At 38.1% G+C, this 26,586-nt stretch overlaps 17 non-coding genes across 17 annotated transcripts; 12 read left to right on the forward strand and 5 right to left on the reverse strand.

Moving 5' to 3' along the window:
- The first annotated feature begins 1,092 nt into the window (after window positions 1-1,092).
- Window positions 1,093-1,166, forward strand: TRNAT-AGU (transfer RNA threonine (anticodon AGU)). Its single transcript has one exon. It is a non-coding gene; the product is annotated as a tRNA-Thr (tRNA).
- A 1,487-nt stretch (window positions 1,167-2,653) lies between these two features.
- On the forward strand, window positions 2,654-2,727 carry TRNAT-AGU (transfer RNA threonine (anticodon AGU)). Its single transcript has one exon. It is a non-coding gene; the product is annotated as a tRNA-Thr (tRNA).
- A 1,487-nt stretch (window positions 2,728-4,214) lies between these two features.
- On the forward strand, window positions 4,215-4,288 carry TRNAT-AGU (transfer RNA threonine (anticodon AGU)). The gene has a single exon. It is a non-coding gene; the product is annotated as a tRNA-Thr (tRNA).
- Window positions 4,289-5,773: 1,485 nt separating this feature from the next.
- Window positions 5,774-5,847, forward strand: TRNAT-AGU (transfer RNA threonine (anticodon AGU)). Its single transcript has one exon. It is a non-coding gene; the product is annotated as a tRNA-Thr (tRNA).
- A 1,485-nt stretch (window positions 5,848-7,332) lies between these two features.
- TRNAT-AGU (transfer RNA threonine (anticodon AGU)) lies at window positions 7,333-7,406 on the forward strand. The gene has a single exon. It is a non-coding gene; the product is annotated as a tRNA-Thr (tRNA).
- Window positions 7,407-8,686: 1,280 nt separating this feature from the next.
- TRNAS-CGA (transfer RNA serine (anticodon CGA)) lies at window positions 8,687-8,768 on the reverse strand. The gene has a single exon. It is a non-coding gene; the product is annotated as a tRNA-Ser (tRNA).
- A 123-nt stretch (window positions 8,769-8,891) lies between these two features.
- Window positions 8,892-8,965, forward strand: TRNAT-AGU (transfer RNA threonine (anticodon AGU)). The gene has a single exon. It is a non-coding gene; the product is annotated as a tRNA-Thr (tRNA).
- Window positions 8,966-10,451: 1,486 nt separating this feature from the next.
- TRNAT-AGU (transfer RNA threonine (anticodon AGU)) lies at window positions 10,452-10,525 on the forward strand. Its single transcript has one exon. It is a non-coding gene; the product is annotated as a tRNA-Thr (tRNA).
- A 4,398-nt stretch (window positions 10,526-14,923) lies between these two features.
- On the reverse strand, window positions 14,924-15,005 carry TRNAS-UGA (transfer RNA serine (anticodon UGA)). Its single transcript has one exon. It is a non-coding gene; the product is annotated as a tRNA-Ser (tRNA).
- Window positions 15,006-16,483: 1,478 nt separating this feature from the next.
- TRNAS-CGA (transfer RNA serine (anticodon CGA)) lies at window positions 16,484-16,565 on the reverse strand. Its single transcript has one exon. It is a non-coding gene; the product is annotated as a tRNA-Ser (tRNA).
- A 123-nt stretch (window positions 16,566-16,688) lies between these two features.
- TRNAT-AGU (transfer RNA threonine (anticodon AGU)) lies at window positions 16,689-16,762 on the forward strand. The gene has a single exon. It is a non-coding gene; the product is annotated as a tRNA-Thr (tRNA).
- A 1,485-nt stretch (window positions 16,763-18,247) lies between these two features.
- On the forward strand, window positions 18,248-18,321 carry TRNAT-AGU (transfer RNA threonine (anticodon AGU)). The gene has a single exon. It is a non-coding gene; the product is annotated as a tRNA-Thr (tRNA).
- A 1,485-nt stretch (window positions 18,322-19,806) lies between these two features.
- TRNAT-AGU (transfer RNA threonine (anticodon AGU)) lies at window positions 19,807-19,880 on the forward strand. Its single transcript has one exon. It is a non-coding gene; the product is annotated as a tRNA-Thr (tRNA).
- A 1,281-nt stretch (window positions 19,881-21,161) lies between these two features.
- On the reverse strand, window positions 21,162-21,243 carry TRNAS-CGA (transfer RNA serine (anticodon CGA)). The gene has a single exon. It is a non-coding gene; the product is annotated as a tRNA-Ser (tRNA).
- A 123-nt stretch (window positions 21,244-21,366) lies between these two features.
- Window positions 21,367-21,440, forward strand: TRNAT-AGU (transfer RNA threonine (anticodon AGU)). The gene has a single exon. It is a non-coding gene; the product is annotated as a tRNA-Thr (tRNA).
- Window positions 21,441-22,925: 1,485 nt separating this feature from the next.
- Window positions 22,926-22,999, forward strand: TRNAT-AGU (transfer RNA threonine (anticodon AGU)). The gene has a single exon. It is a non-coding gene; the product is annotated as a tRNA-Thr (tRNA).
- A 1,280-nt stretch (window positions 23,000-24,279) lies between these two features.
- On the reverse strand, window positions 24,280-24,361 carry TRNAS-UGA (transfer RNA serine (anticodon UGA)). The gene has a single exon. It is a non-coding gene; the product is annotated as a tRNA-Ser (tRNA).
- Window positions 24,362-26,586: the final 2,225 nt, after the last annotated feature.

Below are 26,586 nucleotides of genomic sequence, written 5' to 3' on the forward strand. Positions count from 1 at the left end.
GAGGTAACAGCAGCAATTCTCCTGAGGTGGAGCTGACTCTCAGCATCTGATGCTGTCCTATCAGCATGAAGCTGCTTCACACACATTGTGAAACTCAAGCTACAGGGAAGGGGGATCAATTCAAACAGCCATATCTCGGGCTGTGGGCCACCTAAAAAAGCAGATTTGGTGGCATTTGAAAGACTGGATTCTACTCTTTCATATGACACCAAAATCACAGTTCTAGCTGTGACAGAACCGAAGATATCACCTGTTGAAAACACAGTCGGGAATGGACGCAGTGTACTATATTATCACACTGTGTTGCTGGATAGGGAAGGGGGAGAAGTTGTATGCTGATTGGACAGCGTCATACAGAAAACTTTAGCTGCCCAGAGTAAAAAGGAGTCATCTCCTATTTGGCTATTAGAGCTACATTAGTATATATAAATAAATGCTCATAACTTTGCAAATAAACGTTTTTAAAACAAAAAACAACAAATCACACTGTAGTTATCAGCATCAGAGCGCCTATTAGGCTAGTTAGGAAATTGGGAATTGATAAACTGGTGACAGAGTCCATTTAAGGGACTATATACAGGAGTATGTAACAGAAAATAGTATTATAATTGACAGCAAGCAGAGATTTACTAAGGGCAGAAGTTGTCCAACCAACCTGATTTGTATTTATCAAGAGAAAAATAAAAGTCTGGACAAATGGGATGCTGTAGTTATAGTGATTTATACTCTAAATATTGCTCGCTTTTCAGAGCTGTAAGCCAGGGGCACAGCTGGAACCACTATTATTAATGTAATTAATCAGTGACAAAGAGGATGGAATTAAAATAACTCTTTCTATATGTGACAAACTTTAATATGTTTCTGGAAGTTCTCTTCTTAAAATAGAACGTTGTGAACAGGACTTGATCATGTGCAGGGAGACCCCATTGGATTTCAAATCCAACGCCTTAACCACTCGGCCATCACAACTTATGTACCCTGTCTGTTAAGACTTCTGGCAACTACACCTAAGGGGCTAGCCTAAAATATGAGATCAGTCTTTTGCTCTGAACTGAGCTGTGTGGTAGGACACCGTGAGAAGAAAAGTGCTTTGGTGCTGTGGCTTAGTTGGTTAAAGCGCCTGTCTAGTAAACAGGAGATCCTGAGTTCAAATCTCAGCAGTGCCTTGCTATTTGTTGCTTTAGTTTATTCACTTGTTTATTATTTAAGTTTACATAACTAAAGTATATGATGAATCAAATTCTTTATAGGCGATTAAAAATCTATCGGGTTTTTCATTGGTGACAGAGACCCCATGAATGTCATTGAGTTTTCTATAAGTAGTAAGTTCAATACAAAGTAATTATAGACCAGTAAGCTTAACATCCATTGTGGGAAAAACTTTTGAAGAGCTCTTAAAGGGACTCTGTTACCAGTATATCAGGTCCCTAACTCCTAACTAGTCTAATAGGTGCTATGCTGCTGATAACTACAGGGTGATTTGTAGTAAAAAAATGTTTATTATTTGCAAAGTTATGAGCATTTTCTAAATATGTAATTTAGCCTTTATTAGACATCTGGGAGGTAACAGCAGCAATTCTCCTGAGGTGGAGCTGACTCTCAGCATCTGATGCTGTCCTATCAGCATGAAGCTGCTTCACACACATTGTGAAACTCAAGCTACAGGGAAGGGGGATCAATTCAAACAGCCATATCTCGGGCTGTGGGCCACCTAAAAAAGCAGATTTGGTGGCATTTGAAAGACTGGATTCTACTCTTTCATATGACACCAAAATCACAGTTCTAGCTGTGACAGAACCGAAGATATCACCTGTTGAAAACACAGTCGGGAATGGACGCAGTGTACTATATGATCACACTGTGTTGCTGGACAGGGAAGGGGGAGAAGTTGTATGCTGATTGGACAGCATCATACAGAAAACATTAGCTGCCCAGAGTAAAAAGGAGTCATCTCCTATTTGGCTATTAGAGCTACATTAGTATATATAAATAAATGCTCATAACTTTGCAAATAAACGTTTTTAAAACAAAAAAACAACAAATCACACTGTAGTTATCAGCATCAGAGCGCCTATTAGGCTAGTTAGGAAATTGGGAATTGATAAACTGGTGACAGAGTCCATTTAAGGGACTATATACAGGAGTATGTAACAGAAAATAGTATTATAATTGACAGCAAGCAGAGATTTACTAAGGGCAGAAGTTGTCCAACCAACCTGATTTGTATTTATCAAGAGAAAAATAAAAGTCTGGACAAATGGGATGCTGTAGTTATAGTGATTTATACTCTAAATATTGCTCGCTTTTCAGAGCTGTAAGCCAGGGGCACAGCTGGAACCACTATTATTAATGTAATTAATCAGTGACAAAGAGGATGGAATTAAAATAACTCTTTCTATATGTGACAAACTTTAATATGTTTCTGGAAGTTCTCTTCTTAAAATAGAACGTTGTGAACAGGACTTGATCATGTGCAGGGAGACCCCATTGGATTTCAAATCCAACGCCTTAACCACTCGGCCATCACAACTTATGTACCCTGTCTGTTAAGACTTCTGGCAACTACACCTAAGGGGCTAGCCTAAAATATGAGATCAGTCTTTTGCTCTGAACTGAGCTGTGTGGTAGGACACCGTGAGAAGAAAAGTGCTTTGGTGCTGTGGCTTAGTTGGTTAAAGCGCCTGTCTAGTAAACAGGAGATCCTGAGTTCAAATCTCAGCAGTGCCTTGCTATTTGTTGCTTTAGTTTATTCACTTGTTTATTATTTAAGTTTACATAACTAAAGTATATGATGAATCAAATTCTTTATAGGCGATTAAAAATCTATCGGGTTTTTCATTGGTGACAGAGACCCCATGAATGTCATTGAGTTTTCTATAAGTAGTAAGTTCAATACAAAGTAATTATAGACCAGTAAGCTTAACATCCATTGTGGGAAAAACTTTTGAAGAGCTCTTAAAGGGACTCTGTTACCAGTATATCAGGTCCCTAACTCCTAACTAGTCTAATAGGTGCTTTGCTGCTGATAACTACAGGGTGATTTGTAGTAAAAAAATGTTTATTATTTGCAAAGTTATGAGCATTTTCTAAATATGTAATTTAGCCTTTATTAGACATCTGGGAGGTAACAGCAGCAATTCTCCTGAGGTGGAGCTGACTCTCAGCATCTGATGCTGTCCTATCAGCATGAAGCTGCTTCACACACATTGTGAAACTCAAGCTACAGGGAAGGGGGATCAATTCAAACAGCCATATCTCGGGCTGTGGGCCACCTAAAAAAGCAGATTTGGTGGCATTTGAAAGACTGGATTCTACTCTTTCATATGACACCAAAATCACAGTTCTAGCTGTGACAGAACCGAAGATATCACCTGTTGAAAACACAGTCGGGAATGGACGCAGTGTACTATATGATCACACTGTGTTGCTGGACAGGGAAGGGGGAGAAGTTGTATGCTGATTGGACAGCATCATACAGAAAACATTAGCTGCCCAGAGTAAAAAGGAGTCATCTCCTATTTGGCTATTAGAGCTACATTAGTATATATAAATAAATGCTCATAACTTTGCAAATAAACGTTTTTAAAACAAAAAAACAACAAATCACACTGTAGTTATCAGCATCAGAGCGCCTATTAGGCTAGTTAGGAAATTGGGAATTGATAAACTGGTGACAGAGTCCATTTAAGGGACTATATACAGGAGTATGTAACAGAAAATAGTATTATAATTGACAGCAAGCAGAGATTTACTAAGGGCAGAAGTTGTCCAACCAACCTGATTTGTATTTATCAAGAGAAAAATAAAAGTCTGGACAAATGGGATGCTGTAGTTATAGTGATTTATACTCTAAATATTGCTCGCTTTTCAGAGCTATAAGCCAGGGGCACAGCTGGAACCACTATTATTAATGTAATTAATCAGTGACAAAGAGGATGGAATTAAAATAACTCTTTCTATATGTGACAAACTTTAATATGTTTCTGGAAGTTCTCTTCTTAAAATAGAACGTTGTGAACAGGACTTGATCACGTGCAGGGAGACCCCATTGGATTTCAAATCCAACGCCTTAACCACTCGGCCATCACAACTTATGTACCCTGTCTGTTAAGACTTCTGGCAACTACACCTAAGGGGCTAGCCTAAAATATGAGATCAGTCTTTTGCTCTGAACTGAGCTGTGTGGTAGTACACCGTGAGAAGAAAAGTGCTTTGGTGCTGTGGCTTAGTTGGTTAAAGCGCCTGTCTAGTAAACAGGAGATCCTGAGTTCAAATCTCAGCAGTGCCTTGCTATTTGTTGCTTTAGTTTATTCACTTGTTTATTATTTAAGTTTACATAACTAAAGTATATGATGAATCAAATTCTTTATAGGCGATTAAAAATCTATCGGGTTTTTCATTGGTGACAGAGACCCCATGAATGTCATTGAGTTTTCTATAAGTAGTAAGTTCAATACAAAGTAATTATAGACCAGTAAGCTTAACATCCATTGTGGGAAAAACTTTTGAAGAGCTCTTAAAGGGACTCTGTTACCAGTATATCAGGTCCCTAACTCCTAACTAGTCTAATAGGTGCTTTGCTGCTGATAACTACAGGGTGATTTGTAGTAAAAAAATGTTTATTATTTGCAAAGTTATGAGCATTTTCTAAATATGTAATTTAGCCTTTATTAGACATCTGGGAGGTAACAGCAGCAATTCTCCTGAGGTGGAGCTGACTCTCAGCATCTGATGCTGTCCTATCAGCATGAAGCTGCTTCACACACATTGTGAAACTCAAGCTACAGGGAAGGGGGATAAATTCAAACAGCCATATCTCGGGCTGTGGGCCACCTAAAAAAGCAGATTTGGTGGCATTTGAAAGACTGGATTCTACTCTTTCATATGACACCAAAATCACAGTTCTAGCTGTGACAGAACCGAAGATATCACCTGTTGAAACACAGTCGGGAATGGACGCAGTGTACTATATGATCACACTGTGTTGCTGGACAGGGAAGGGGGAGAAGTTGTATGCTGATTGGACAGCGTCATACAGAAAACATTAGCTGCCCAGAGTAAAAAGGAGTCATCTCCTATTTGGCTATTAGAGCTACATTAGTATATATAAATAAATGCTCATAACTTTGCAAATAAACGTTTTTAAAACAAAAAACAACAAATCACACTGTAGTTATCAGCATCAGAGCGCCTATTAGGCTAGTTAGGAAATTGGGAATTGATAAACTGGTGACAGAGTCCATTTAAGGGACTATATACAGGAGTATGTAACAGAAAATAGTATTATAATTGACAGCAAGCAGAGATTTACTAAGGGCAGAAGTTGTCCAACCAACCTGATTTGTATTTATCAAGAGAAAAATAAAAGTCTGGACAAATGGGATGCTGTAGTTATAGTGATTTATACTCTAAATATTGCTCGCTTTTCAGAGCTGTAAGCCAGGGGCACAGCTGGAACCACTATTATTAATGTAATTAATCAGTGACAAAGAGGATGGAATTAAAATAACTCTTTCTATATGTGACAAACTTTAATATGTTTCTGGAAGTTCTCTTCTTAAAATAGAACGTTGTGAACAGGACTTGATCACGTGCAGGGAGACCCCATTGGATTTCAAATCCAACGCCTTAACCACTCGGCCATCACAACTTATGTACCCTGTCTGTTAAGACTTCTGGCAACTACACCTAAGGGGCTAGCCTAAAATATGAGATCAGTCTTTTGCTCTGAACTGAGCTGTGTGGTAGTACACCGTGAGAAGAAAAGTGCTTTGGTGCTGTGGCTTAGTTGGTTAAAGCGCCTGTCTAGTAAACAGGAGATCCTGAGTTCAAATCTCAGCAGTGCCTTGCTATTTGTTGCTTTAGTTTATTCACTTGTTTATTATTTAAGTTTACATAACTAAAGTATATGATGAATCAAATTCTTTATAGGCGATTAAAAATCTATCGGGTTTTTCATTGGTGACAGAGACCCCATGAATGTCATTGAGTTTTCTATAAGTAGTAAGTTCAATACAAAGTAATTATAGACCAGTAAGCTTAACATCCATTGTGGGAAAAACTTTTGAAGAGCTCTTAAAGGGACTCTGTTACCAGTATATCAGGTCCCTAACTCCTAACTAGTCTAATAGGTGCTTTGCTGCTGATAACTACAGGGTGATTTGTAGTAAAAAAATGTTTATTATTTGCAAAGTTATGAGCATTTTCTAAATATATAATTTAGCCTTTATTAGACATCTGGGAGGTAACAGCAGCAATTCTCCTGAGGTGGAGCTGACTCTCAGCATCTGATGCTGTCCTATCAGCATGAAGCTGCTTCACACACATTGTGAAACTCAAGCTACAGGGAAGGGGGATCAATTCAAACAGCCATATCTCGGGCTGTGGGCCACCTAAAAAAGCAGATTTGGTGGCATTTGAAAGACTGGATTCTACTATTTCATATGACACCAAAATCACAGTTCTAGCTGTGACAGAACCGAAGATATCACCTGTTGAAACACAGTCGGGAATGGACGCAGTGTACTATATGATCACACTGTGTTGCTGGACAGGGAAGGGGGAGAAGTTGTATGCTGATTGGACAGCGTCATACAGAAAACATTAGCTGCCCAGAGTAAAAAGGAGTCATCTCCTATTTGGCTATTAGAGCTACATTAGTATATATAAATAAATGCTCATAACTTTGCAAATAAACGTTTTTAAAACAAAAAACAACAAATCACACTGTAGTTATCAGCATCACAGCACCTATTAGGCTAGTTAGGAAATTGGGAATTGATAAACTGGTGACAGAGTCCATTTAAGGGACTATATACAGGAGTATGTAACAGAAAATAGTATTATAATTGACAGCAAGCAGAGATTTACTAAGGGCAGAAGTTGTCCAACCAACCTGATTTGTATTTATCAAGAGAAAAATAAAAGTCTGGACAAATGGGATGCTGTAGTTATAGTGATTTATACTCTAAATATTGCTCGCTTTTCAGAGCTGTAAGCCAGGGGCACAGCTGGAACCACTATTATTAATGTAATTAATCAGTGACAAAGAGGATGGAATTAAAATAACTCTTTCTATATGTGACAAACTTTAATATGTTTCTGGAAGTTCTCTTCTTAAAATAGAACGTTGTGAACAGGACTTGATCACGTGCAGGGAGACCCCATTGGATTTCAAATCCAACGCCTTAACCACTCGGCCATCACAACTTATGTACCCTGTCTGTTAAGACTTCTGGCAACTACACCTAAGGGGCTAGCCTAAAATATGAGATCAGTCTTTTGCTCTGAACTGAGCTGTGTGGTAGTACACCGTGAGAAGAAAAGTGCTTTGGTGCTGTGGCTTAGTTGGTTAAAGCGCCTGTCTAGTAAACAGGAGATCCTGAGTTCAAATCTCAGCAGTGCCTTGCTATTTGTTGCTTTAGTTTATTCACTTGTTTATTATTTAAGTTTACATAACTAAAGTATATGATGAATCAAATTCTTTATAGGCGATTAAAAATCTATCGGGTTTTTCATTGGTGACAGAGACCCCATGAATGTCATTGAGTTTTCTATAAGTAGTAAGTTCAATACAAAGTAATTATAGACCAGTAAGCTTAACATCCATTGTGGGAAAAACTTTTGAAGAGCTCTTAAAGGGACTCTGTTACCAGTATATCAGGTCCCTAACTCCTAACTAGTCTAATAGGTGCTTTGCTGCTGATAACTACAGGGTGATTTGTAGTAAAAAAATGTTTATTATTTGCAAAGTTATGAGCATTTTCTAAATATATAATTTAGCCTTTATTAGACATCTGGGAGGTAACAGCAGCAATTCTCCTGAGGTGGAGCTGACTCTCAGCATCTGATGCTGTCCTATCAGCATGAAGCTGCTTCACACACATTGTGAAACTCAAGCTACAGGGAAGGGGGATCAATTCAAACAGCCATATCTCGGGCTGTGGGCCACCTAAAAAAGCAGATTTGGTGGCATTTGAAAGACTGGATTCTACTATTTCATATGACACCAAAATCACAGTTCTAGCTGTGACAGAACCGAAGATATCACCTGTTGAAACACAGTCGGGAATGGACGCAGTGTACTATATGATCACACTGTGTTGCTGGACAGGGAAGGGGGAGAAGTTGTATGCTGATTGGACAGCGTCATACAGAAAACATTAGCTGCCCAGAGTAAAAAGGAGTCATCTCCTATTTGGCTATTAGAGCTACATTAGTATATATAAATAAATGCTCATAACTTTGCAAATAAACGTTTTTAAAACAAAAAACAACAAATCACACTGTAGTTATCAGCATCACAGCACCTATTAGGCTAGTTAGGAAATTGGGAATTGATAAACTGGTGACAGAGTCCATTTAAGGGACTATATACAGGAGTATGTAACAGAAAATAGTATTATAATTGACAGCAAGCAGAGATTTACTAAGGGCAGAAGTTGTCCAACCAACCTGATTTGTATTTATCAAGAGAAAAATAAAAGTCTGGACAAATGGGATGCTGTAGTTATAGTGATTTATACTCTAAATATTGCTCGCTTTTCAGAGCTGTAAGCCAGGGGCACAGCTGGAACCACTATTATTAATGTAATTAATCAGTGACAAAGAGGATGGAATTAAAATAACTCTTTCTATATGTGACAAACTTTAATATGTTTCTGGAAGTTCTCTTCTTAAAATAGAACGTTGTGAACAGGACTTGATCATGTGCAGGGAGACCCCATTGGATTTCGAATCCAACGCCTTAACCACTCGGCCATCACAACTTATGTACCCTGTCTGTTAAGACTTCTGGCAACTACACCTAAGGGGCTAGCCTAAAATATGAGATCAGTCTTTTGCTCTGAACTGAGCTGTGTGGTAGGACACCGTGAGAAGAAAAGTGCTTTGGTGCTGTGGCTTAGTTGGTTAAAGCGCCTGTCTAGTAAACAGGAGATCCTGAGTTCAAATCTCAGCAGTGCCTTGCTATTTGTTGCTTTAGTTTATTCACTTGTTTATTATTTAAGTTTACATAACTAAAGTATATGATGAATCAAATTCTTTATAGGCGATTAAAAATCTATCGGGTTTTTCATTGGTGACAGAGACCCCATGAATGTCATTGAGTTTTCTATAAGTAGTAAGTTCAATACAAAGTAATTATAGACCAGTAAGCTTAACATCCATTGTGGGAAAAACTTTTGAAGAGCTCTTAAAGGGACTCTGTTACCAGTATATCAGGTCCCTAACTCCTAACTAGTCTAATAGGTGCTTTGCTGCTGATAACTACAGGGTGATTTGTAGTAAAAAAATGTTTATTATTTGCAAAGTTATGAGCATTTTCTAAATATGTAATTTAGCCTTTATTAGACATCTGGGAGGTAACAGCAGCAATTCTCCTGAGGTGGAGCTGACTCTCAGCATCTGATGCTGTCCTATCAGCATGAAGCTGCTTCACACACATTGTGAAACTCAAGCTACAGGGAAGGGGGATCAATTCAAACAGCCATATCTCGGGCTGTGGGCCACCTAAAAAAGCAGATTTGGTGGCATTTGAAAGACTGGATTCTACTCTTTCATATGACACCAAAATCACAGTTCTAGCTGTGACAGAACCGAATATATCACCTGTTGAAAACACAGTCGGGAATGGACGCAGTGTACTATATTATCACACTGTGTTGCTGGATAGGGAAGGGGGAGAAGTTGTATGCTGATTGGACAGCATCATACAGAAAACATTAGCTGCCCAGAGTAAAAAGGAGTCATCTCCTATTTGGCTATTAGAGCTACATTAGTATATATAAATAAATGCTCATAACTTTGCAAATAAACGTTTTTAAAACAAAAAACAACAAATCACACTGTAGTTATCAGCATCACAGCACCTATTAGGCTAGTTAGGAAATTGGGAATTGATAAACTGGTGACAGAGTCCATTTAAGGGACTATATACAGGAGTATGTAACAGAAAATAGTATTATAATTGACAGCAAGCAGAGATTTACTAAGGGCAGAAGTTGTCCAACCAACCTGATTTGTATTTATCAAGAGAAAAATAAAAGTCTGGACAAATGGGATGCTGTAGTTATAGTGATTTATACTCTAAATATTGCTCGCTTTTCAGAGCTGTAAGCCAGGGGCACAGCTGGAACCACTATTATTAATGTAATTAATCAGTGACAAAGAGGATGGAATTAAAATAACTCTTTCTATATGTGACAAACTTTAATATGTTTCTGGAAGTTCTCTTCTTAAAATAGAACGTTGTGAACAGGACTTGATCATGTGCAGGGAGACCCCATTGGATTTCAAATCCAACGCCTTAACCACTCGGCCATCACAACTTATGTACCCTGTCTGTTAAGACTTCTGGCAACTACACCTAAGGGGCTAGCCTAAAATATGAGATCAGTCTTTTGCTCTGAACTGAGCTGTGTGGTAGGACACCGTGAGAAGAAAAGTGCTTTGGTGCTGTGGCTTAGTTGGTTAAAGCGCCTGTCTAGTAAACAGGAGATCCTGAGTTCAAATCTCAGCAGTGCCTTGCTATTTGTTGCTTTAGTTTATTCACTTGTTTATTATTTAAGTTTACATAACTAAAGTATATGATGAATCAAATTCTTTATAGGCGATTAAAAATCTATCGGGTTTTTCATTGGTGACAGAGACCCCATGAATGTCATTGAGTTTTCTATAAGTAGTAAGTTCAATACAAAGTAATTATAGACCAGTAAGCTTAACATCCATTGTGGGAAAAACTTTTGAAGAGCTCTTAAAGGGATTCTGTTACCAGTATATCAGGTCCCTAACTCCTAACTAGTCTAATAGGTGCTTTGCTGCTTATAACTACAGGGTGATTTGTAGTAAAAAAATGTTTATTATTTGCAAAGTTATGAGCATTTTCTAAATATGTAATTTAGCCTTTATTAGACATCTGGGAGGTAACAGCAGCAATTCTCCTGAGGTGGAGCTGACTCTCAGCATCTGATGCTGTCCTATCAGCATGAAGCTGCTTCACACACATTGTGAAACTCAAGCTACAGGGAAGGGGGATCAATTCAAACAGCCATATCTCGGGCTGTGGGCCACCTAAAAAAGCAGATTTGGTGGCATTTGAAAGACTGGATTCTACTCTTTCATATGACACCAAAATCACAGTTCTAGCTGTGACAGAACCGAAGATATCACCTGTTGAAACACAGTCGGGAATGGACGCAGTGTACTATATGATCACACTGTGTTGCTGGACAGGGAAGGGGGAGAAGTTGTATGCTGATTGGACAGCGTCATACAGAAAACATTAGCTGCCCAGAGTAAAAAGGAGTCATCTCCTATTTGGCTATTAGAGCTACATTAGTATATATAAATAAATGCTCATAACTTTGCAAATAAACGTTTTTAAAACAAAAAACAACAAATCACACTGTAGTTATCAGCATCACAGCACCTATTAGGCTAGTTAGGAAATTGGGAATTGATAAACTGGTGACAGAGTCCATTTAAGGGACTATATACAGGAGTATGTAACAGAAAATAGTATTATAATTGACAGCAAGCAGAGATTTACTAAGGGCAGAAGTTGTCCAACCAACCTGATTTGTATTTATCAAGAGAAAAATAAAAGTCTGGACAAATGGGATGCTGTAGTTATAGTGATTTATACTCTAAATATTGCTCGCTTTTCAGAGCTGCAAGCCAGGGGCACAGCTGGAACCACTATTATTAATGTAATTAATCAGTGACAAAGAGGATGGAATTAAAATAACTCTTTCTATATGTGACAAACTTTAATATGTTTCTGGAAGTTCTCTTCTTAAAATAGAACGTTGTGAACAGGACTTGATCATGTGCAGGGAGACCCCATTGGATTTCAAATCCAACGCCTTAACCACTCGGCCATCACAACTTATGTACCCTGTCTGTTAAGACTTCTGGCAACTACACCTAAGGGGCTAGCCTAAAATATGAGATCAGTCTTTTGCTCTGAACTGAGCTGTGTGGTAGGACACCATGAGAAGAAAAGTGCTTTGGTGCTGTGACTTAGTTGGTTAAAGCGCCTGTCTAGTAAACAGGAGATCCTGAGTTCAAATCTCAGCAGTGCCTTGCTATTTGTTGCTTTAGTTTATTCACTTGTTTATTATTTAAGTTTACATAACTAAAGTATATGATGAATCAAATTCTTTATAGGCGATTAAAAATCTATCGGGTTTTTCATTGGTGACAGAGACCCCATGAATGTCATTGAGTTTTCTATAAGTAGTAAGTTCAATACAAAGTAATTATAGACCAGTAAGCTTAACATCCATTGTGGGAAAAACTTTTGAAGAGCTCTTAAAGGGATTCTGTTACCAGTATATCAGGTCCCTAACTCCTAACTAGTCTAATAGGTGCTTTGCTGCTTATAACTACAGGGTGATTTGTAGTAAAAAAATGTTTATTATTTGCAAAGTTATGAGCATTTTCTAAATATGTAATTTAGCCTTTATTAGACATCTGGGAGGTAACAGCAGCAATTCTCCTGAGGTGGAGCTGACTCTCAGCATCTGATGCTGTCCTATCAGCATGAAGCTGCTTCACACACATTGTGAAACTCAAGCTACAGGGAAGGGGGATCAATTCAAACAGCCATATCTCGGGCTGTGGGCCACCTAAAAAAGCAGATTTGGTGGCATTTGAAAGACTGGATTCTACTCTTTCATATGACACCAAAATCACAGTTCTAGCTGTGACAGAACCGAAGATATCACCTGTTGAAACACAGTCGGGAATGGACGCAGTGTACTATATGATCACACTGTGTTGCTGGACAGGGAAGGGGGAGAAGTTGTATGCTGATTGGACAGCGTCATACAGAAAACATTAGCTGCCCAGAGTAAAAAGGAGTCATCTCCTATTTGGCTATTAGAGCTACATTAGTATATATAAATAAATGCTCATAACTTTGCAAATAAACGTTTTTAAAACAAAAAACAACAAATCACACTGTAGTTATCAGCATCACAGCACCTATTAGGCTAGTTAGGAAATTGGGAATTGATAAACTGGTGACAGAGTCCATTTAAGGGACTATATACAGGAGTATGTAACAGAAAATAGTATTATAATTGACAGCAAGCAGAGATTTACTAAGGGCAGAAGTTGTCCAACCAACCTGATTTGTATTTATCAAGAGAAAAATAAAAGTCTGGACAAATGGGATGCTGTAGTTATAGTGATTTATACTCTAAATATTGCTCGCTTTTCAGAGCTGCAAGCCAGGGGCACAGCTGGAACCACTATTATTAATGTAATTAATCAGTGACAAAGAGGATGGAATTAAAATAACTCTTTCTATATGTGACAAACTTTAATATGTTTCTGGAAGTTCTCTTCTTAAAATAGAACGTTGTGAACAGGACTTGATCATGTGCAGGGAGACCCCATTGGATTTCAAATCCAACGCCTTAACCACTCGGCCATCACAACTTATGTACCCTGTCTGTTAAGACTTCTGGCAACTACACCTAAGGGGCTAGCCTAAAATATGAGATCAGTCTTTTGCTCTGAACTGAGCTGTGTGGTAGGACACCATGAGAAGAAAAGTGCTTTGGTGCTGTGACTTAGTTGGTTAAAGCGCCTGTCTAGTAAACAGGAGATCCTGAGTTCAAATCTCAGCAGTGCCTTGCTATTTGTTGCTTTAGTTTATTCACTTGTTTATTATTTAAGTTTACATAACTAAAGTATATGATGAATCAAATTCTTTATAGGCGATTAAAAATCTATCGGGTTTTTCATTGGTGACAGAGACCCCATGAATGTCATTGAGTTTTCTATAAGTAGTAAGTTCAATACAAAGTAATTATAGACCAGTAAGCTTAACATCCATTGTGGGAAAAACTTTTGAAGAGCTCTTAAAGGGATTCTGTTACCAGTATATCAGGTCCCTAACTCCTAACTAGTCTAATAGGTGCTTTGCTGCTTATAACTACAGGGTGATTTGTAGTAAAAAAATGTTTATTATTTGCAAAGTTATGAGCATTTTCTAAATATGTAATTTAGCCTTTATTAGACATCTGGGAGGTAACAGCAGCAATTCTCCTGAGGTGGAGCTGACTCTCAGCATCTGATGCTGTCCTATCAGCATGAAGCTGCTTCACACACATTGTGAAACTCAAGCTACAGGGAAGGGGGATCAATTCAAACAGCCATATCTCGGGCTGTGGGCCACCTAAAAAAGCAGATTTGGTGGCATTTGAAAGACTGGATTCTACTCTTTCATATGACACCAAAATCACAGTTCTAGCTGTGACAGAACCGAAGATATCACCTGTTGAAACACAGTCGGGAATGGACGCAGTGTACTATATGATCACACTGTGTTGCTGGACAGGGAAGGGGGAGAAGTTGTATGCTGATTGGACAGCGTCATACAGAAAACATTAGCTGCCCAGAGTAAAAAGGAGTCATCTCCTATTTGGCTATTAGAGCTACATTAGTATATATAAATAAATGCTCATATCTTTGCAAATAAACGTTTTTAAAACAAAAAACAACAAATCACACTGTAGTTATCAGCATCACAGCACCTATTAGGCTAGTTAGGAAATTGGGAATTGATAAACTGGTGACAGAGTCCATTTAAGGGACTATATACAGGAGTATGTGACAGAAAATAGTATTATAATTGACAGCAAGCAGAGATTTACTAAGGGCAGAAGTTGTCCAACCAACTTGATTTGTATTTATCAAGAGAAAAATAAAAGTCTGGACAAATGGGATGCTGTAGTTATAGTGATTTATACTCTAAATATTGCTCGCTTTTCAGAGTTGTAAGCCAGGGGCACAGCTGGAAACACTATTATTAATGTAATTAATCAGTGACAAAGAGGATGGAATTGAAATAACTCTTTCTATAGGTGACAAACTTTAATATGTTTCTGGAAGTTCTCTTCTTAAAATAGAACGTTATGAACAGGACTTGAACCTGTGCAGGGAGACCCCATTGGATTTCAAATCCAACGCCTTAACCACTCGGCCATCACAACTTATGTACCCTGACTGTTAAGACTTCTGGCAACTACACCTAAGGGGCTAGCCTAAAATATGAGATCAGTCTTTTGCTCTGAACTGAGCTGTGTGGTAGGACACCGTGAGAAGAAAAGTGCTTTGGTGCTGTGGCTTAGTTGATTAAAGAGCCTGTCTAGTAAACAGGAGATCCTGAGTTCAAATCTCAGCAGTGCCTTGCTATTTGTTGCTTTAGTTTATTCACTTGTTTATTATTTAAGTTTACATAACTAAAGTATATGATGAATCAAATTCTTTATAGGCGATTAAAAATCTATCGGGTTTTTCATTGGTGACAGAGACCCCATGAATGTCATTGAGTTTTCTATAAGTAGTAAGTTCAATACAAAGTAATTATAGACCAGTAAGCTTAACATCCATTGTGGGAAAAACTTTTGAAGAGCTCTTAAAGGGACTCTGTTACCAGTATATCAGGTCCCTAACTCCTAACTAGTCTAATAGGTGCTTTGCTGCTGATAACTACAGGGTGATTTGTAGTAAAAAAATGTTTATTATTTGCAAAGTTATGAGCATTTTCTAAATATGTAATTTAGCCTTTATTAGACATCTGGGAGGTAACAGCAGCAATTCTCCTGAGGTGGAGCTGACTCTCAGCATCTGATGCTGTCCTATCAGCATGAAGCTGCTTCACACACATTGTGAAACTCAAGCTACAGGGAAGGGGGATCAATTCAAACAGCCATATCTCGGGCTGTGGGCCACCTAAAAAAGCAGATTTGGTGGCATTTGAAAGACTGGATTCTACTCTTTCATATGACACCAAAATCACAGTTCTAGCTGTGACAGAACCGAATATATCACCTGTTGAAAACACAGTCGGGAATGGACGCAGTGTACTATATTATCACACTGTGTTGCTGGATAGGGAAGGGGGAGAAGTTGTATGCTGATTGGACAGCATCATACAGAAAACATTAGCTGCCCAGAGTAAAAAGGAGTCATCTCCTATTTGGCTATTAGAGCTACATTAGTATATATAAATAAATGCTCATAACTTTGCAAATAAACGTTTTTAAAACAAAAAACAACAAATCACACTGTAGTTATCAGCATCACAGCACCTATTAGGCTAGTTAGGAAATTGGGAATTGATAAACTGGTGACAGAGTCCATTTAAGGGACTATATACAGGAGTATGTAACAGAAAATAGTATTATAATTGACAGCAAGCAGAGATTTACTAAGGGCAGAAGTTGTCCAACCAACCTGATTTGTATTTATCAAGAGAAAAATAAAAGTCTGGACAAATGGGATGCTGTAGTTATAGTGATTTATACTCTAAATATTGCTCGCTTTTCAGAGCTGTAAGCCAGGGGCACAGCTGGAACCACTATTATTAATGTAATTAATCAGTGACAAAGAGGATGGAATTAAAATAACTCTTTCTATATGTGACAAACTTTAATATGTTTCTGGAAGTTCTCTTCTTAAAATAGAACGTTGTGAACAGGACTTGATCATGTGCAGGGAGACCCCATTGGATTTCGAATCCAACGCCTTAACCACTCGGCCATCACAACTTATGTACCCTGTCTGTTAAGACTTCTGGCAACTACACCTAAGGGGCTAGCCTAAAATATGAGATCAGTCTTTTGCTCTGAACTGAGCTGTGTGGTAGGACACCGTGAGAAGAAAAGTGCTTTGGTGCTGTGGCTTAGTTGGTTAAAGCGCCTGTCTAGTAAACAGGAGATCCTGAGTTCAAATCTCAGCAGTGCCTTGCTATTTGTTGCTTTAGTTTATTCACTTGTTTATTATTTAAGTTTACATAACTAAAGTATATGATGAATCAAATTCTTTATAGGCGATTAAAAATCTATCGGGTTTTTCATTGGTGACAGAGACCCCATGAATGTCATTGAGTTTTCTATAAGTAGTAAGTTCAATACAAAGTAATTATAGACCAGTAAGCTTAACATCCATTGTGGGAAAAACTTTTGAAGAGCTCTTAAAGGGACTCTGTTACCAGTATATCAGGTCCCTAACTCCTAACTAGTCTAATAGGTGCTTTGCTGCTGATAACTACAGGGTGATTTGTAGTAAAAAAATGTTTATTATTTGCAAAGTTATGAGCATTTTCTAAATATGTAATTTAGCCTTTATTAGACATCTGGGAGGTAACAGCAGCAATTCTCCTGAGGTGGAGCTGACTCTCAGCATCTGATGCTGTCCTATCAGCATGAAGCTGCTTCACACACATTGTGAAACTCAAGCTACAGGGAAGGGGGATAAATTCAAACAGCCATATCTCGGGCTGTGGGCCACCTAAAAAAGCAGATTTGGTGGCATTTGAAAGACTGGATTCTACTCTTTCATATGACACCAAAATCACAGTTCTAGCTGTGACAGAACCGAAGATATCACCTGTTGAAACACAGTCGGGAATGGACGCAGTGTACTATATGATCACACTGTGTTGCTGGACAGGGAAGGGGGAGAAGTTGTATGCTGATTGGACAGCGTCATACAGAAAACATTAGCTGCCCAGAGTAAAAAGGAGTCATCTCCTATTTGGCTATTAGAGCTACATTAGTATATATAAATAAATGCTCATAACTTTGCAAATAAACGTTTTTAAAACAAAAAACAACAAATCACACTATAGTTATCAGCATCACAGCACCTATTAGGCTAGTTAGGAAATTGGGAATTGATAAACTGGTGACAGAGTCCATTTAAGGGACTATATACAGGAGTATGTAACAGAAAATAGTATTATAATTGACAGCAAGCAGAGATTTACTAAGGGCAGAAGTTGTCCAACCAACCTGATTTGTATTTATCAAGAGAAAAATAAAAGTCTGGACAAATGGGATGCTGTAGTTATAGTGATTTATACTCTAAATATTGCTCGCTTTTCAGAGCTGCAAGCCAGGGGCACAGCTGGAACCACTATTATTAATGTAATTAATCAGTGACAAAGAGGATGGAATTAAAATAACTCTTTCTATATGTGACAAACTTTAATATGTTTCTGGAAGTTCTCTTCTTAAAATAGAACGTTGTGAACAGGACTTGATCATGTGCAGGGAGACCCCATTGGATTTCAAATCCAACGCCTTAACCACTCGGCCATCACAACTTATGTACCCTGTCTGTTAAGACTTCTGGCAACTACACCTAAGGGGCTAGCCTAAAATATGAGATCAGTCTTTTGCTCTGAACTGAGCTGTGTGGTAGGACACCGTGAGAAGAAAAGTGCTTTGGTGCTGTGGCTTAGTTGGTTAAAGCGCCTGTCTAGTAAACAGGAGATCCTGAGTTCAAATCTCAGCAGTGCCTTGCTATTTGTTGCTTTAGTTTATTCACTTGTTTATTATTTAAGTTTACATAACTAAAGTATATGATGAATCAAATTCTTTATAGGCGATTAAAAATCTATCGGGTTTTTCATTGGTGACAGAGACCCCATGAATGTCATTGAGTTTTCTATAAGTAGTAAGTTCAATACAAAGTAATTATAGACCAGTAAGCTTAACATCCATTGTGGGAAAAACTTTTGAAGAGCTCTTAAAGGGATTCTGTTACCAGTATATCAGGTCCCTAACTCCTAACTAGTCTAATAGGTGCTTTGCTGCTTATAACTACAGGGTGATTTGTAGTAAAAAAATGTTTATTATTTGCAAAGTTATGAGCATTTTCTAAATATGTAATTTAGCCTTTATTAGACATCTGGGAGGTAACAGCAGCAATTCTCCTGAGGTGGAGCTGACTCTCAGCATCTGATGCTGTCCTATCAGCATGAAGCTGCTTCACACACATTGTGAAACTCAAGCTACAGGGAAGGGGGATCAATTCAAACAGCCATATCTTGGGCTGTGGGCCACCTAAAAAAGCAGATTTGGTGGCATTTGAAAGACTGGATTCTACTCTTTCATATGACACCAAAATCACAGTTCTAGCTGTGACAGAACCGAAGATATCACCTGTTGAAACACAGTCGGGAATGGACGCAGTGTACTATATGATCACACTGTGTTGCTGGACAGGGAAGGGGGAGAAGTTGTATGCTGATTGGACAGCGTCATACAGAAAACATTAGCTGCCCAGAGTAAAAAGGAGTCATCTCCTATTTGGCTATTAGAGCTAAATTAGTATATATAAATAAATGCTCATAACTTTGCAAATAAACGTTTTTAAAACAAAAAACAACAAATCACACTGTAGTTATCAGCATGACAGCACCTATTAGGCTAGTTAGGAAATTGGGAATTGATAAACTGGTGACAGAGTCCATTTAAGGGACTATATACAGGAGTATGTAACAGAAAATAGTATTATAATTGACAGCAAGCAGAGATTTACTAAGGGCAGAAGTTGTCCAACCAACCTGATTTGTATTTATCAAGAGAAAAATAAAAGTCTGGACAAATGGGATGCTGTAGTTATAGTGATTTATACTCTAAATATTGCTCGCTTTTCAGAGCTGCAAGCCAGGGGCACAGCTGGAACCACTATTATTAATGTAATTAATCAGTGACAAAGAGGATGGAATTAAAATAACTCTTTCTATATGTGACAAACTTTAATATGTTTCTGGAAGTTCTCTTCTTAAAATAGAACGTTGTGAACAGGACTTGATCATGTGCAGGGAGACCCCATTGGATTTCAAATCCAACGCCTTAACCACTCGGCCATCACAACTTATGTACCCTGTCTGTTAAGACTTCTGGCAACTACACCTAAGGGGCTAGCCTAAAATATGAGATCAGTCTTTTGCTCTGAACTGAGCTGTGTGGTAGGACACCGTGAGAAGAAAAGTGCTTTGGTGCTGTGGCTTAGTTGGTTAAAGCGCCTGTCTAGTAAACAGGAGATCCTGAGTTCAAATCTCAGCAGTGCCTTGCTATTTGTTGCTTTAGTTTATTCACTTGTTTATTATTTAAGTTTACATAACTAAAGTATATGATGAATCAAATTCTTTATAGGCGATTAAAAATCTATCGGGTTTTTCATTGGTGACAGAGACCCCATGAATGTCATTGAGTTTTCTATAAGTAGTAAGTTCAATACAAAGTAATTATAGACCAGTAAGCTTAACATCCATTGTGGGAAAAACTTTTGAAGAGCTCTTAAAGGGATTCTGTTACCAGTATATCAGGTCCCTAACTCCTAACTAGTCTAATAGGTGCTTTGCTGCTTATAACTACAGGGTGATTTGTAGTAAAAAAATGTTTATTATTTGCAAAGTTATGAGCATTTTCTAAATATGTAATTTAGCCTTTATTAGACATCTGGGAGGTAACAGCAGCAATTCTCCTGAGGTGGAGCTGACTCTCAGCATCTGATGCTGTCCTATCAGCATGAAGCTGCTTCACACACATTGTGAAACTCAAGCTACAGGGAAGGGGGATCAATTCAAACAGCCATATCTCGGGCTGTGGGCCACCTAAAAAAGCAGATTTGGTGGCATTTGAAAGACTGGATTCTACTCTTTCATATGACACCAAAATCACAGTTCTAGCTGTGACAGAACCGAATATATCACCTGTTGAAAACACAGTCGGGAATGGACGCAGTGTACTATATTATCACACTGTGTTGCTGGATAGGGAAGGGGGAGAAGTTGTATGCTGATTGGACAGCATCATACAGAAAACATTAGCTGCCCAGAGTAAAAAGGAGTCATCTCCTATTTGGCTATTAGAGCTACATTAGTATATATAAATAAATGCTCATAACTTTGCAAATAAACGTTTTTAAAACAAAAAACAACAAATCACACTGTAGTTATCAGCATCACAGCACCTATTAGGCTAGTTAGGAAATTGGGAATTGATAAACTGGTGACAGAGTCCATTTAAGGGACTATATACAGGAGTATGTAACAGAAAATAGTATTATAATTGACAGCAAGCAGAGATTTACTAAGGGCAGAAGTTGTCCAACCAACCTGATTTGTATTTATCAAGAGAAAAATAAAAGTCTGGACAAATGGGATGCTGTAGTTATAGTGATTTATACTCTAAATATTGCTCGCTTTTCAGAGCTGTAAGCCAGGGGCACAGCTGGAACCACTATTATTAATGTAATTAATCAGTGACAAAGAGGATGGAATTAAAATAACTCTTTCTATATGTGACAAACTTTAATATGTTTCTGGAAGTTCTCTTCTTAAAATAGAACGTTGTGAACAGGACTTGATCATGTGCAGGGAGACCCCATTGGATTTCGAATCCAACGCCTTAACCACTCGGCCATCACAACTTATGTACCCTGTCTGTTAAGACTTCTGGCAACTACACCTAAGGGGCTAGCCTAAAATATGAGATCAGTCTTTTGCTCTGAACTGAGCTGTGTGGTAGGACACCGTGAGAAGAAAAGTGCTTTGGTGCTGTGGCTTAGTTGGTTAAAGCGCCTGTCTAGTAAACAGGAGATCCTGAGTTCAAATCTCAGCAGTGCCTTGCTATTTGTTGCTTTAGTTTATTCACTTGTTTATTATTTAAGTTTACATAACTAAAGTATATGATGAATCAAATTCTTTATAGGCGATTAAAAATCTATCGGGTTTTTCATTGGTGACAGAGACCCCATGAATGTCATTGAGTTTTCTATAAGTAGTAAGTTCAATACAAAGTAATTATAGACCAGTAAGCTTAACATCCATTGTGGGAAAAACTTTTGAAGAGCTCTTAAAGGGACTCTGTTACCAGTATATCAGGTCCCTAACTCCTAACTAGTCTAATAGGTGCTTTGCTGCTGATAACTACAGGGTGATTTGTAGTAAAAAAATGTTTATTATTTGCAAAGTTATGAGCATTTTCTAAATATGTAATTTAGCCTTTATTAGACATCTGGGAGGTAACAGCAGCAATTCTCCTGAGGTGGAGCTGACTCTCAGCATCTGATGCTGTCCTATCAGCATGAAGCTGCTTCACACACATTGTGAAACTCAAGCTACAGGGAAGGGGGATAAATTCAAACAGCCATATCTCGGGCTGTGGGCCACCTAAAAAAGCAGATTTGGTGGCATTTGAAAGACTGGATTCTACTCTTTCATATGACACCAAAATCACAGTTCTAGCTGTGACAGAACCGAAGATATCACCTGTTGAAACACAGTCGGGAATGGACGCAGTGTACTATATGATCACACTGTGTTGCTGGACAGGGAAGGGGGAGAAGTTGTATGCTGATTGGACAGCGTCATACAGAAAACATTAGCTGCCCAGAGTAAAAAGGAGTCATCTCCTATTTGGCTATTAGAGCTACATTAGTATATATAAATAAATGCTCATAACTTTGCAAATAAACGTTTTTAAAACAAAAAACAACAAATCACACTGTAGTTATCAGCATCACAGCACCTATTAGGCTAGTTAGGAAATTGGGAATTGATAAACTGGTGACAGAGTCCATTTAAGGGACTATATACAGGAGTATGTAACAGAAAATAGTATTATAATTGACAGCAAGCAGAGATTTACTAAGGGCAGAAGTTGTCCAACCAACCTGATTTGTATTTATCAAGAGAAAAATAAAAGTCTGGACAAATGGGATGCTGTAGTTATAGTGATTTATACTCTAAATATTGCTCGCTTTTCAGAGCTGCAAGCCAGGGGCACAGCTGGAACCACTATTATTAATGTAATTAATCAGTGACAAAGAGGATGGAATTAAAATAACTCTTTCTATATGTGACAAACTTTAATATGTTTCTGGAAGTTCTCTTCTTAAAATAGAACGTTGTGAACAGGACTTGATCATGTGCAGGGAGACCCCATTGGATTTCAAATCCAACGCCTTAACCACTCGGCCATCACAACTTATGTACCCTGTCTGTTAAGACTTCTGGCAACTACACCTAAGGGGCTAGCCTAAAATATGAGATCAGTCTTTTGCTCTGAACTGAGCTGTGTGGTAGGACACCGTGAGAAGAAAAGTGCTTTGGTGCTGTGGCTTAGTTGGTTAAAGCGCCTGTCTAGTAAACAGGAGATCCTGAGTTCAAATCTCAGCAGTGCCTTGCTATTTGTTGCTTTAGTTTATTCACTTGTTTATTATTTAAGTTTACATAACTAAAGTATATGATGAATCAAATTCTTTATAGGCGATTAAAAATCTATCGGGTTTTTCATTGGTGACAGAGACTCCATGAATGTCATTGAGTTTTCTATAAGTAGTAAGTTCAATACAAAGTAATTATAGACCAGTAAGCTTAACATCCATTGTGGGAAAAACTTTTGAAGAGCTCTTAAAGGGATTCTGTTACCAGTATATCAGGTCCCTAACTCCTAACTAGTCTAATAGGTGCTTTGCTGCTTATAACTACAGGGTGATTTGTAGTAAAAAAATGTTTATTATTTGCAAAGTTATGAGCATTTTCTAAATATGTAATTTAGCCTTTATTAGACATCTGGGAGGTAACAGCAGCAATTCTCCTGAGGTGGAGCTGACTCTCAGCATCTGATGCTGTCCTATCAGCATGAAGCTGCTTCACACACATTGTGAAACTCAAGCTACAGGGAAGGGGGATCAATTCAAACAGCCATATCTCGGGCTGTGGGCCACCTAAAAAAGCAGATTTGGTGGCATTTGAAAGACTGGATTCTACTCTTTCATATGACACCAAAATCACAGTTCTAGCTGTGACAGAACCGAAGATATCACCTGTTGAAACACAGTCGGGAATGGACGCAGTGTACTATATGATCACACTGTGTTGCTGGACAGGGAAGGGGGAGAAGTTGTATGCTGATTGGACAGCGTCATACAGAAAACATTAGCTGCCCAGAGTAAAAAGGAGTCATCTCCTATTTGGCTATTAGAGCTACATTAGTATATATAAATAAATGCTCATATCTTTGCAAATAAACGTTTTTAAAACAAAAAACAACAAATCACACTGTAGTTATCAGCATCACAGCACCTATTAGGCTAGTTAGGAAATTGGGAATTGATAAACTGGTGACAGAGTCCATTTAAGGGACTATATACAGGAGTATGTGACAGAAAATAGTATTATAATTGACAGCAAGCAGAGATTTACTAAGGGCAGAAGTTGTCCAACCAACTTGATTTGTATTTATCAAGAGAAAAATAAAAGTCTGGACAAATGGGATGCTGTAGTTATAGTGATTTATACTCTAAATATTGCTCGCTTTTCAGAGTTGTAAGCCAGGGGCACAGCTGGAAACACTATTATTAATGTAATTAATCAGTGACAAAGAGGATGGAATTGAAATAACTCTTTCTATAGGTGACAAACTTTAATATGTTTCTGGAAGTTCTCTTCTTAAAATAGAACGTTATGAACAGGACTTGAACCTGTGCAGGGAGACCCCATTGGATTTCAAATCCAACGCCTTAACCACTCGGCCATCACAACTTATGTACCCTGACTGTTAAGACTTCTGGCAACTACACCTAAGGGGCTAGCCTAAAATATGAGATCAGTCTTTTGCTCTGAACTGAGCTGTGTGGTAGGACACCGTGAGAAGAAAAGTGCTTTGGTGCTGTGGCTTAGTTGATTAAAGAGCCTGTCTAGTAAACAGGAGATCCTGAGTTCAAATCTCAGCAGTGCCTTGCTATTTGTTGCTTTAGTTTATTCACTTGTTTATTATTTAAGTTTACATAACTAAAGTATATGATGAATCAAATTCTTTATAGGCGATTAAAAATCTATCGGGTTTTTCATTGGTGACAGAGACCCCATGAATGTCATTGAGTTTTCTATAAGTAGTAAGTTCAATACAAAGTAATTATAGACCAGTAAGCTTAACATCCATTGTGGGAAAAACTTTTGAAGAGCTCTTAAAGGGACTCTGTTACCAGTATATCAGGTCCCTAACTCCTAACTAGTCTAATAGGTGCTTTGCTGCTGATAACTACAGGGTGATTTGTAGTAAAAAAATGTTTATTATTTGCAAAGTTATGAGCATTTTCTAAATATGTAATTTAGCCTTTATTAGACATCTGGGAGGTAACAGCAGCAATTCTCCTGAGGTGGAGCTGACTCTCAGCATCTGATGCTGTCCTATCAGCATGAAGCTGCTTCACACACATTGTGAAACTCAAGCTACAGGGAAGGGGGATCAATTCAAACAGCCATATCTCGGGCTGTGGGCCACCTAAAAAAGCAGATTTGGTGGCATTTGAAAGACTGGATTCTACTCTTTCATATGACACCAAAATCACAGTTCTAGCTGTGACAGAACCGAAGATATCACCTGTTGAAACACAGTCGGGAATGGACGCAGTGTACTATATGATCACACTGTGTTGCTGGACAGGGAAGGGGGAGAAGTTGTATGCTGATTGGACAGCGTCATACAGAAAACATTAGCTGCCCAGAGTAAAAAGGAGTCATCTCCTATTTGGCTATTAGAGCTACATTAGTATATATAAATAAATGCTCATAACTTTGCAAATAAACGTTTTTAAAACAAAAAACAACAAATCACACTGTAGTTATCAGCATCACAGCACCTATTAGGCTAGTTAGGAAATTGGGAATTGATAAACTGGTGACAGAGTCCATTTAAGGGACTATATACAGGAGTATGTGACAGAAAATAGTATTATAATTGACAGCAAGCAGAGATTTACTAAGGGCAGAAGTTGTCCAACCAACTTGATTTGTATTTATCAAGAGAAAAATAAAAGTCTGGACAAATGGGATGCTGTAGTTATAGTGATTTATACTCTAAATATTGCTCGCTTTTCAGAGTTGTAAGCCAGGGGCACAGCTGGAAACACTATTATTAATGTAATTAATCAGTGACAAAGAGGATGGAATTGAAATAACTCTTTCTATAGGTGACAAACTTTAATATGTTTCTGGAAGTTCTCTTCTTAAAATAGAACGTTATGAACAGGACTTGAACCTGTGCAGGGAGACCCCATTGGATTTCAAATCCAACGCCTTAACCACTCAGCCATCACAACTTATGTACCCTGACTGTTAAGACTTCTGGCAACTACACCTAAGGGGCTAGCCTAAAATATGAGATCAGTCTTTTGCTCTGAACTGAGCTGTGTGGTAGGACACCGTGAGAAGAAAAGTGCTTTGGTGCTGTGGCTTAGTTGATTAAAGAGCCTGTCTAGTAAACAGGAGATCCTGAGTTCAAATCTCAGCAGTGCCTTGCTATTTGTTGCTTTAGTTTATTCACTTGTTTATTATTTAAGTTTACATAACTAAAGTATATGATGAATCAAATTCTTTATAGGCGATTAAAAATCTATCGGGTTTTTCATTGGTGACAGAGACCCCATGAATGTCATTGAGTTTTCTATAAGTAGTAAGTTCAATACAAAGTAATTATAGACCAGTAAGCTTAACATCCATTGTGGGAAAAACTTTTGAAGAGCTCTTAAAGGGACTCTGTTACCAGTATATCAGGTCCCTAACTCCTAACTAGTCTAATAGGTGCTTTGCTGCTGATAACTACAGGGTGATTTGTAGTAAAAAAATGTTTATTATTTGCAAAGTTATGAGCATTTTCTAAATATGTAATTTAGCCTTTATTAGACATCTGGGAGGTAACAGCAGCAATTCTCCTGAGGTGGAGCTGACTCTCAGCATCTGATGCTGTCCTATCAGCATGAAGCTGC

The sequence above is a fragment of the Rhinoderma darwinii genome (genome assembly GCF_050947455.1).
Source record: "Rhinoderma darwinii isolate aRhiDar2 chromosome 3 unlocalized genomic scaffold, aRhiDar2.hap1 SUPER_3_unloc_13, whole genome shotgun sequence".
Classification (NCBI taxonomy): Eukaryota; Metazoa; Chordata; class Amphibia; order Anura; family Rhinodermatidae; genus Rhinoderma; species Rhinoderma darwinii.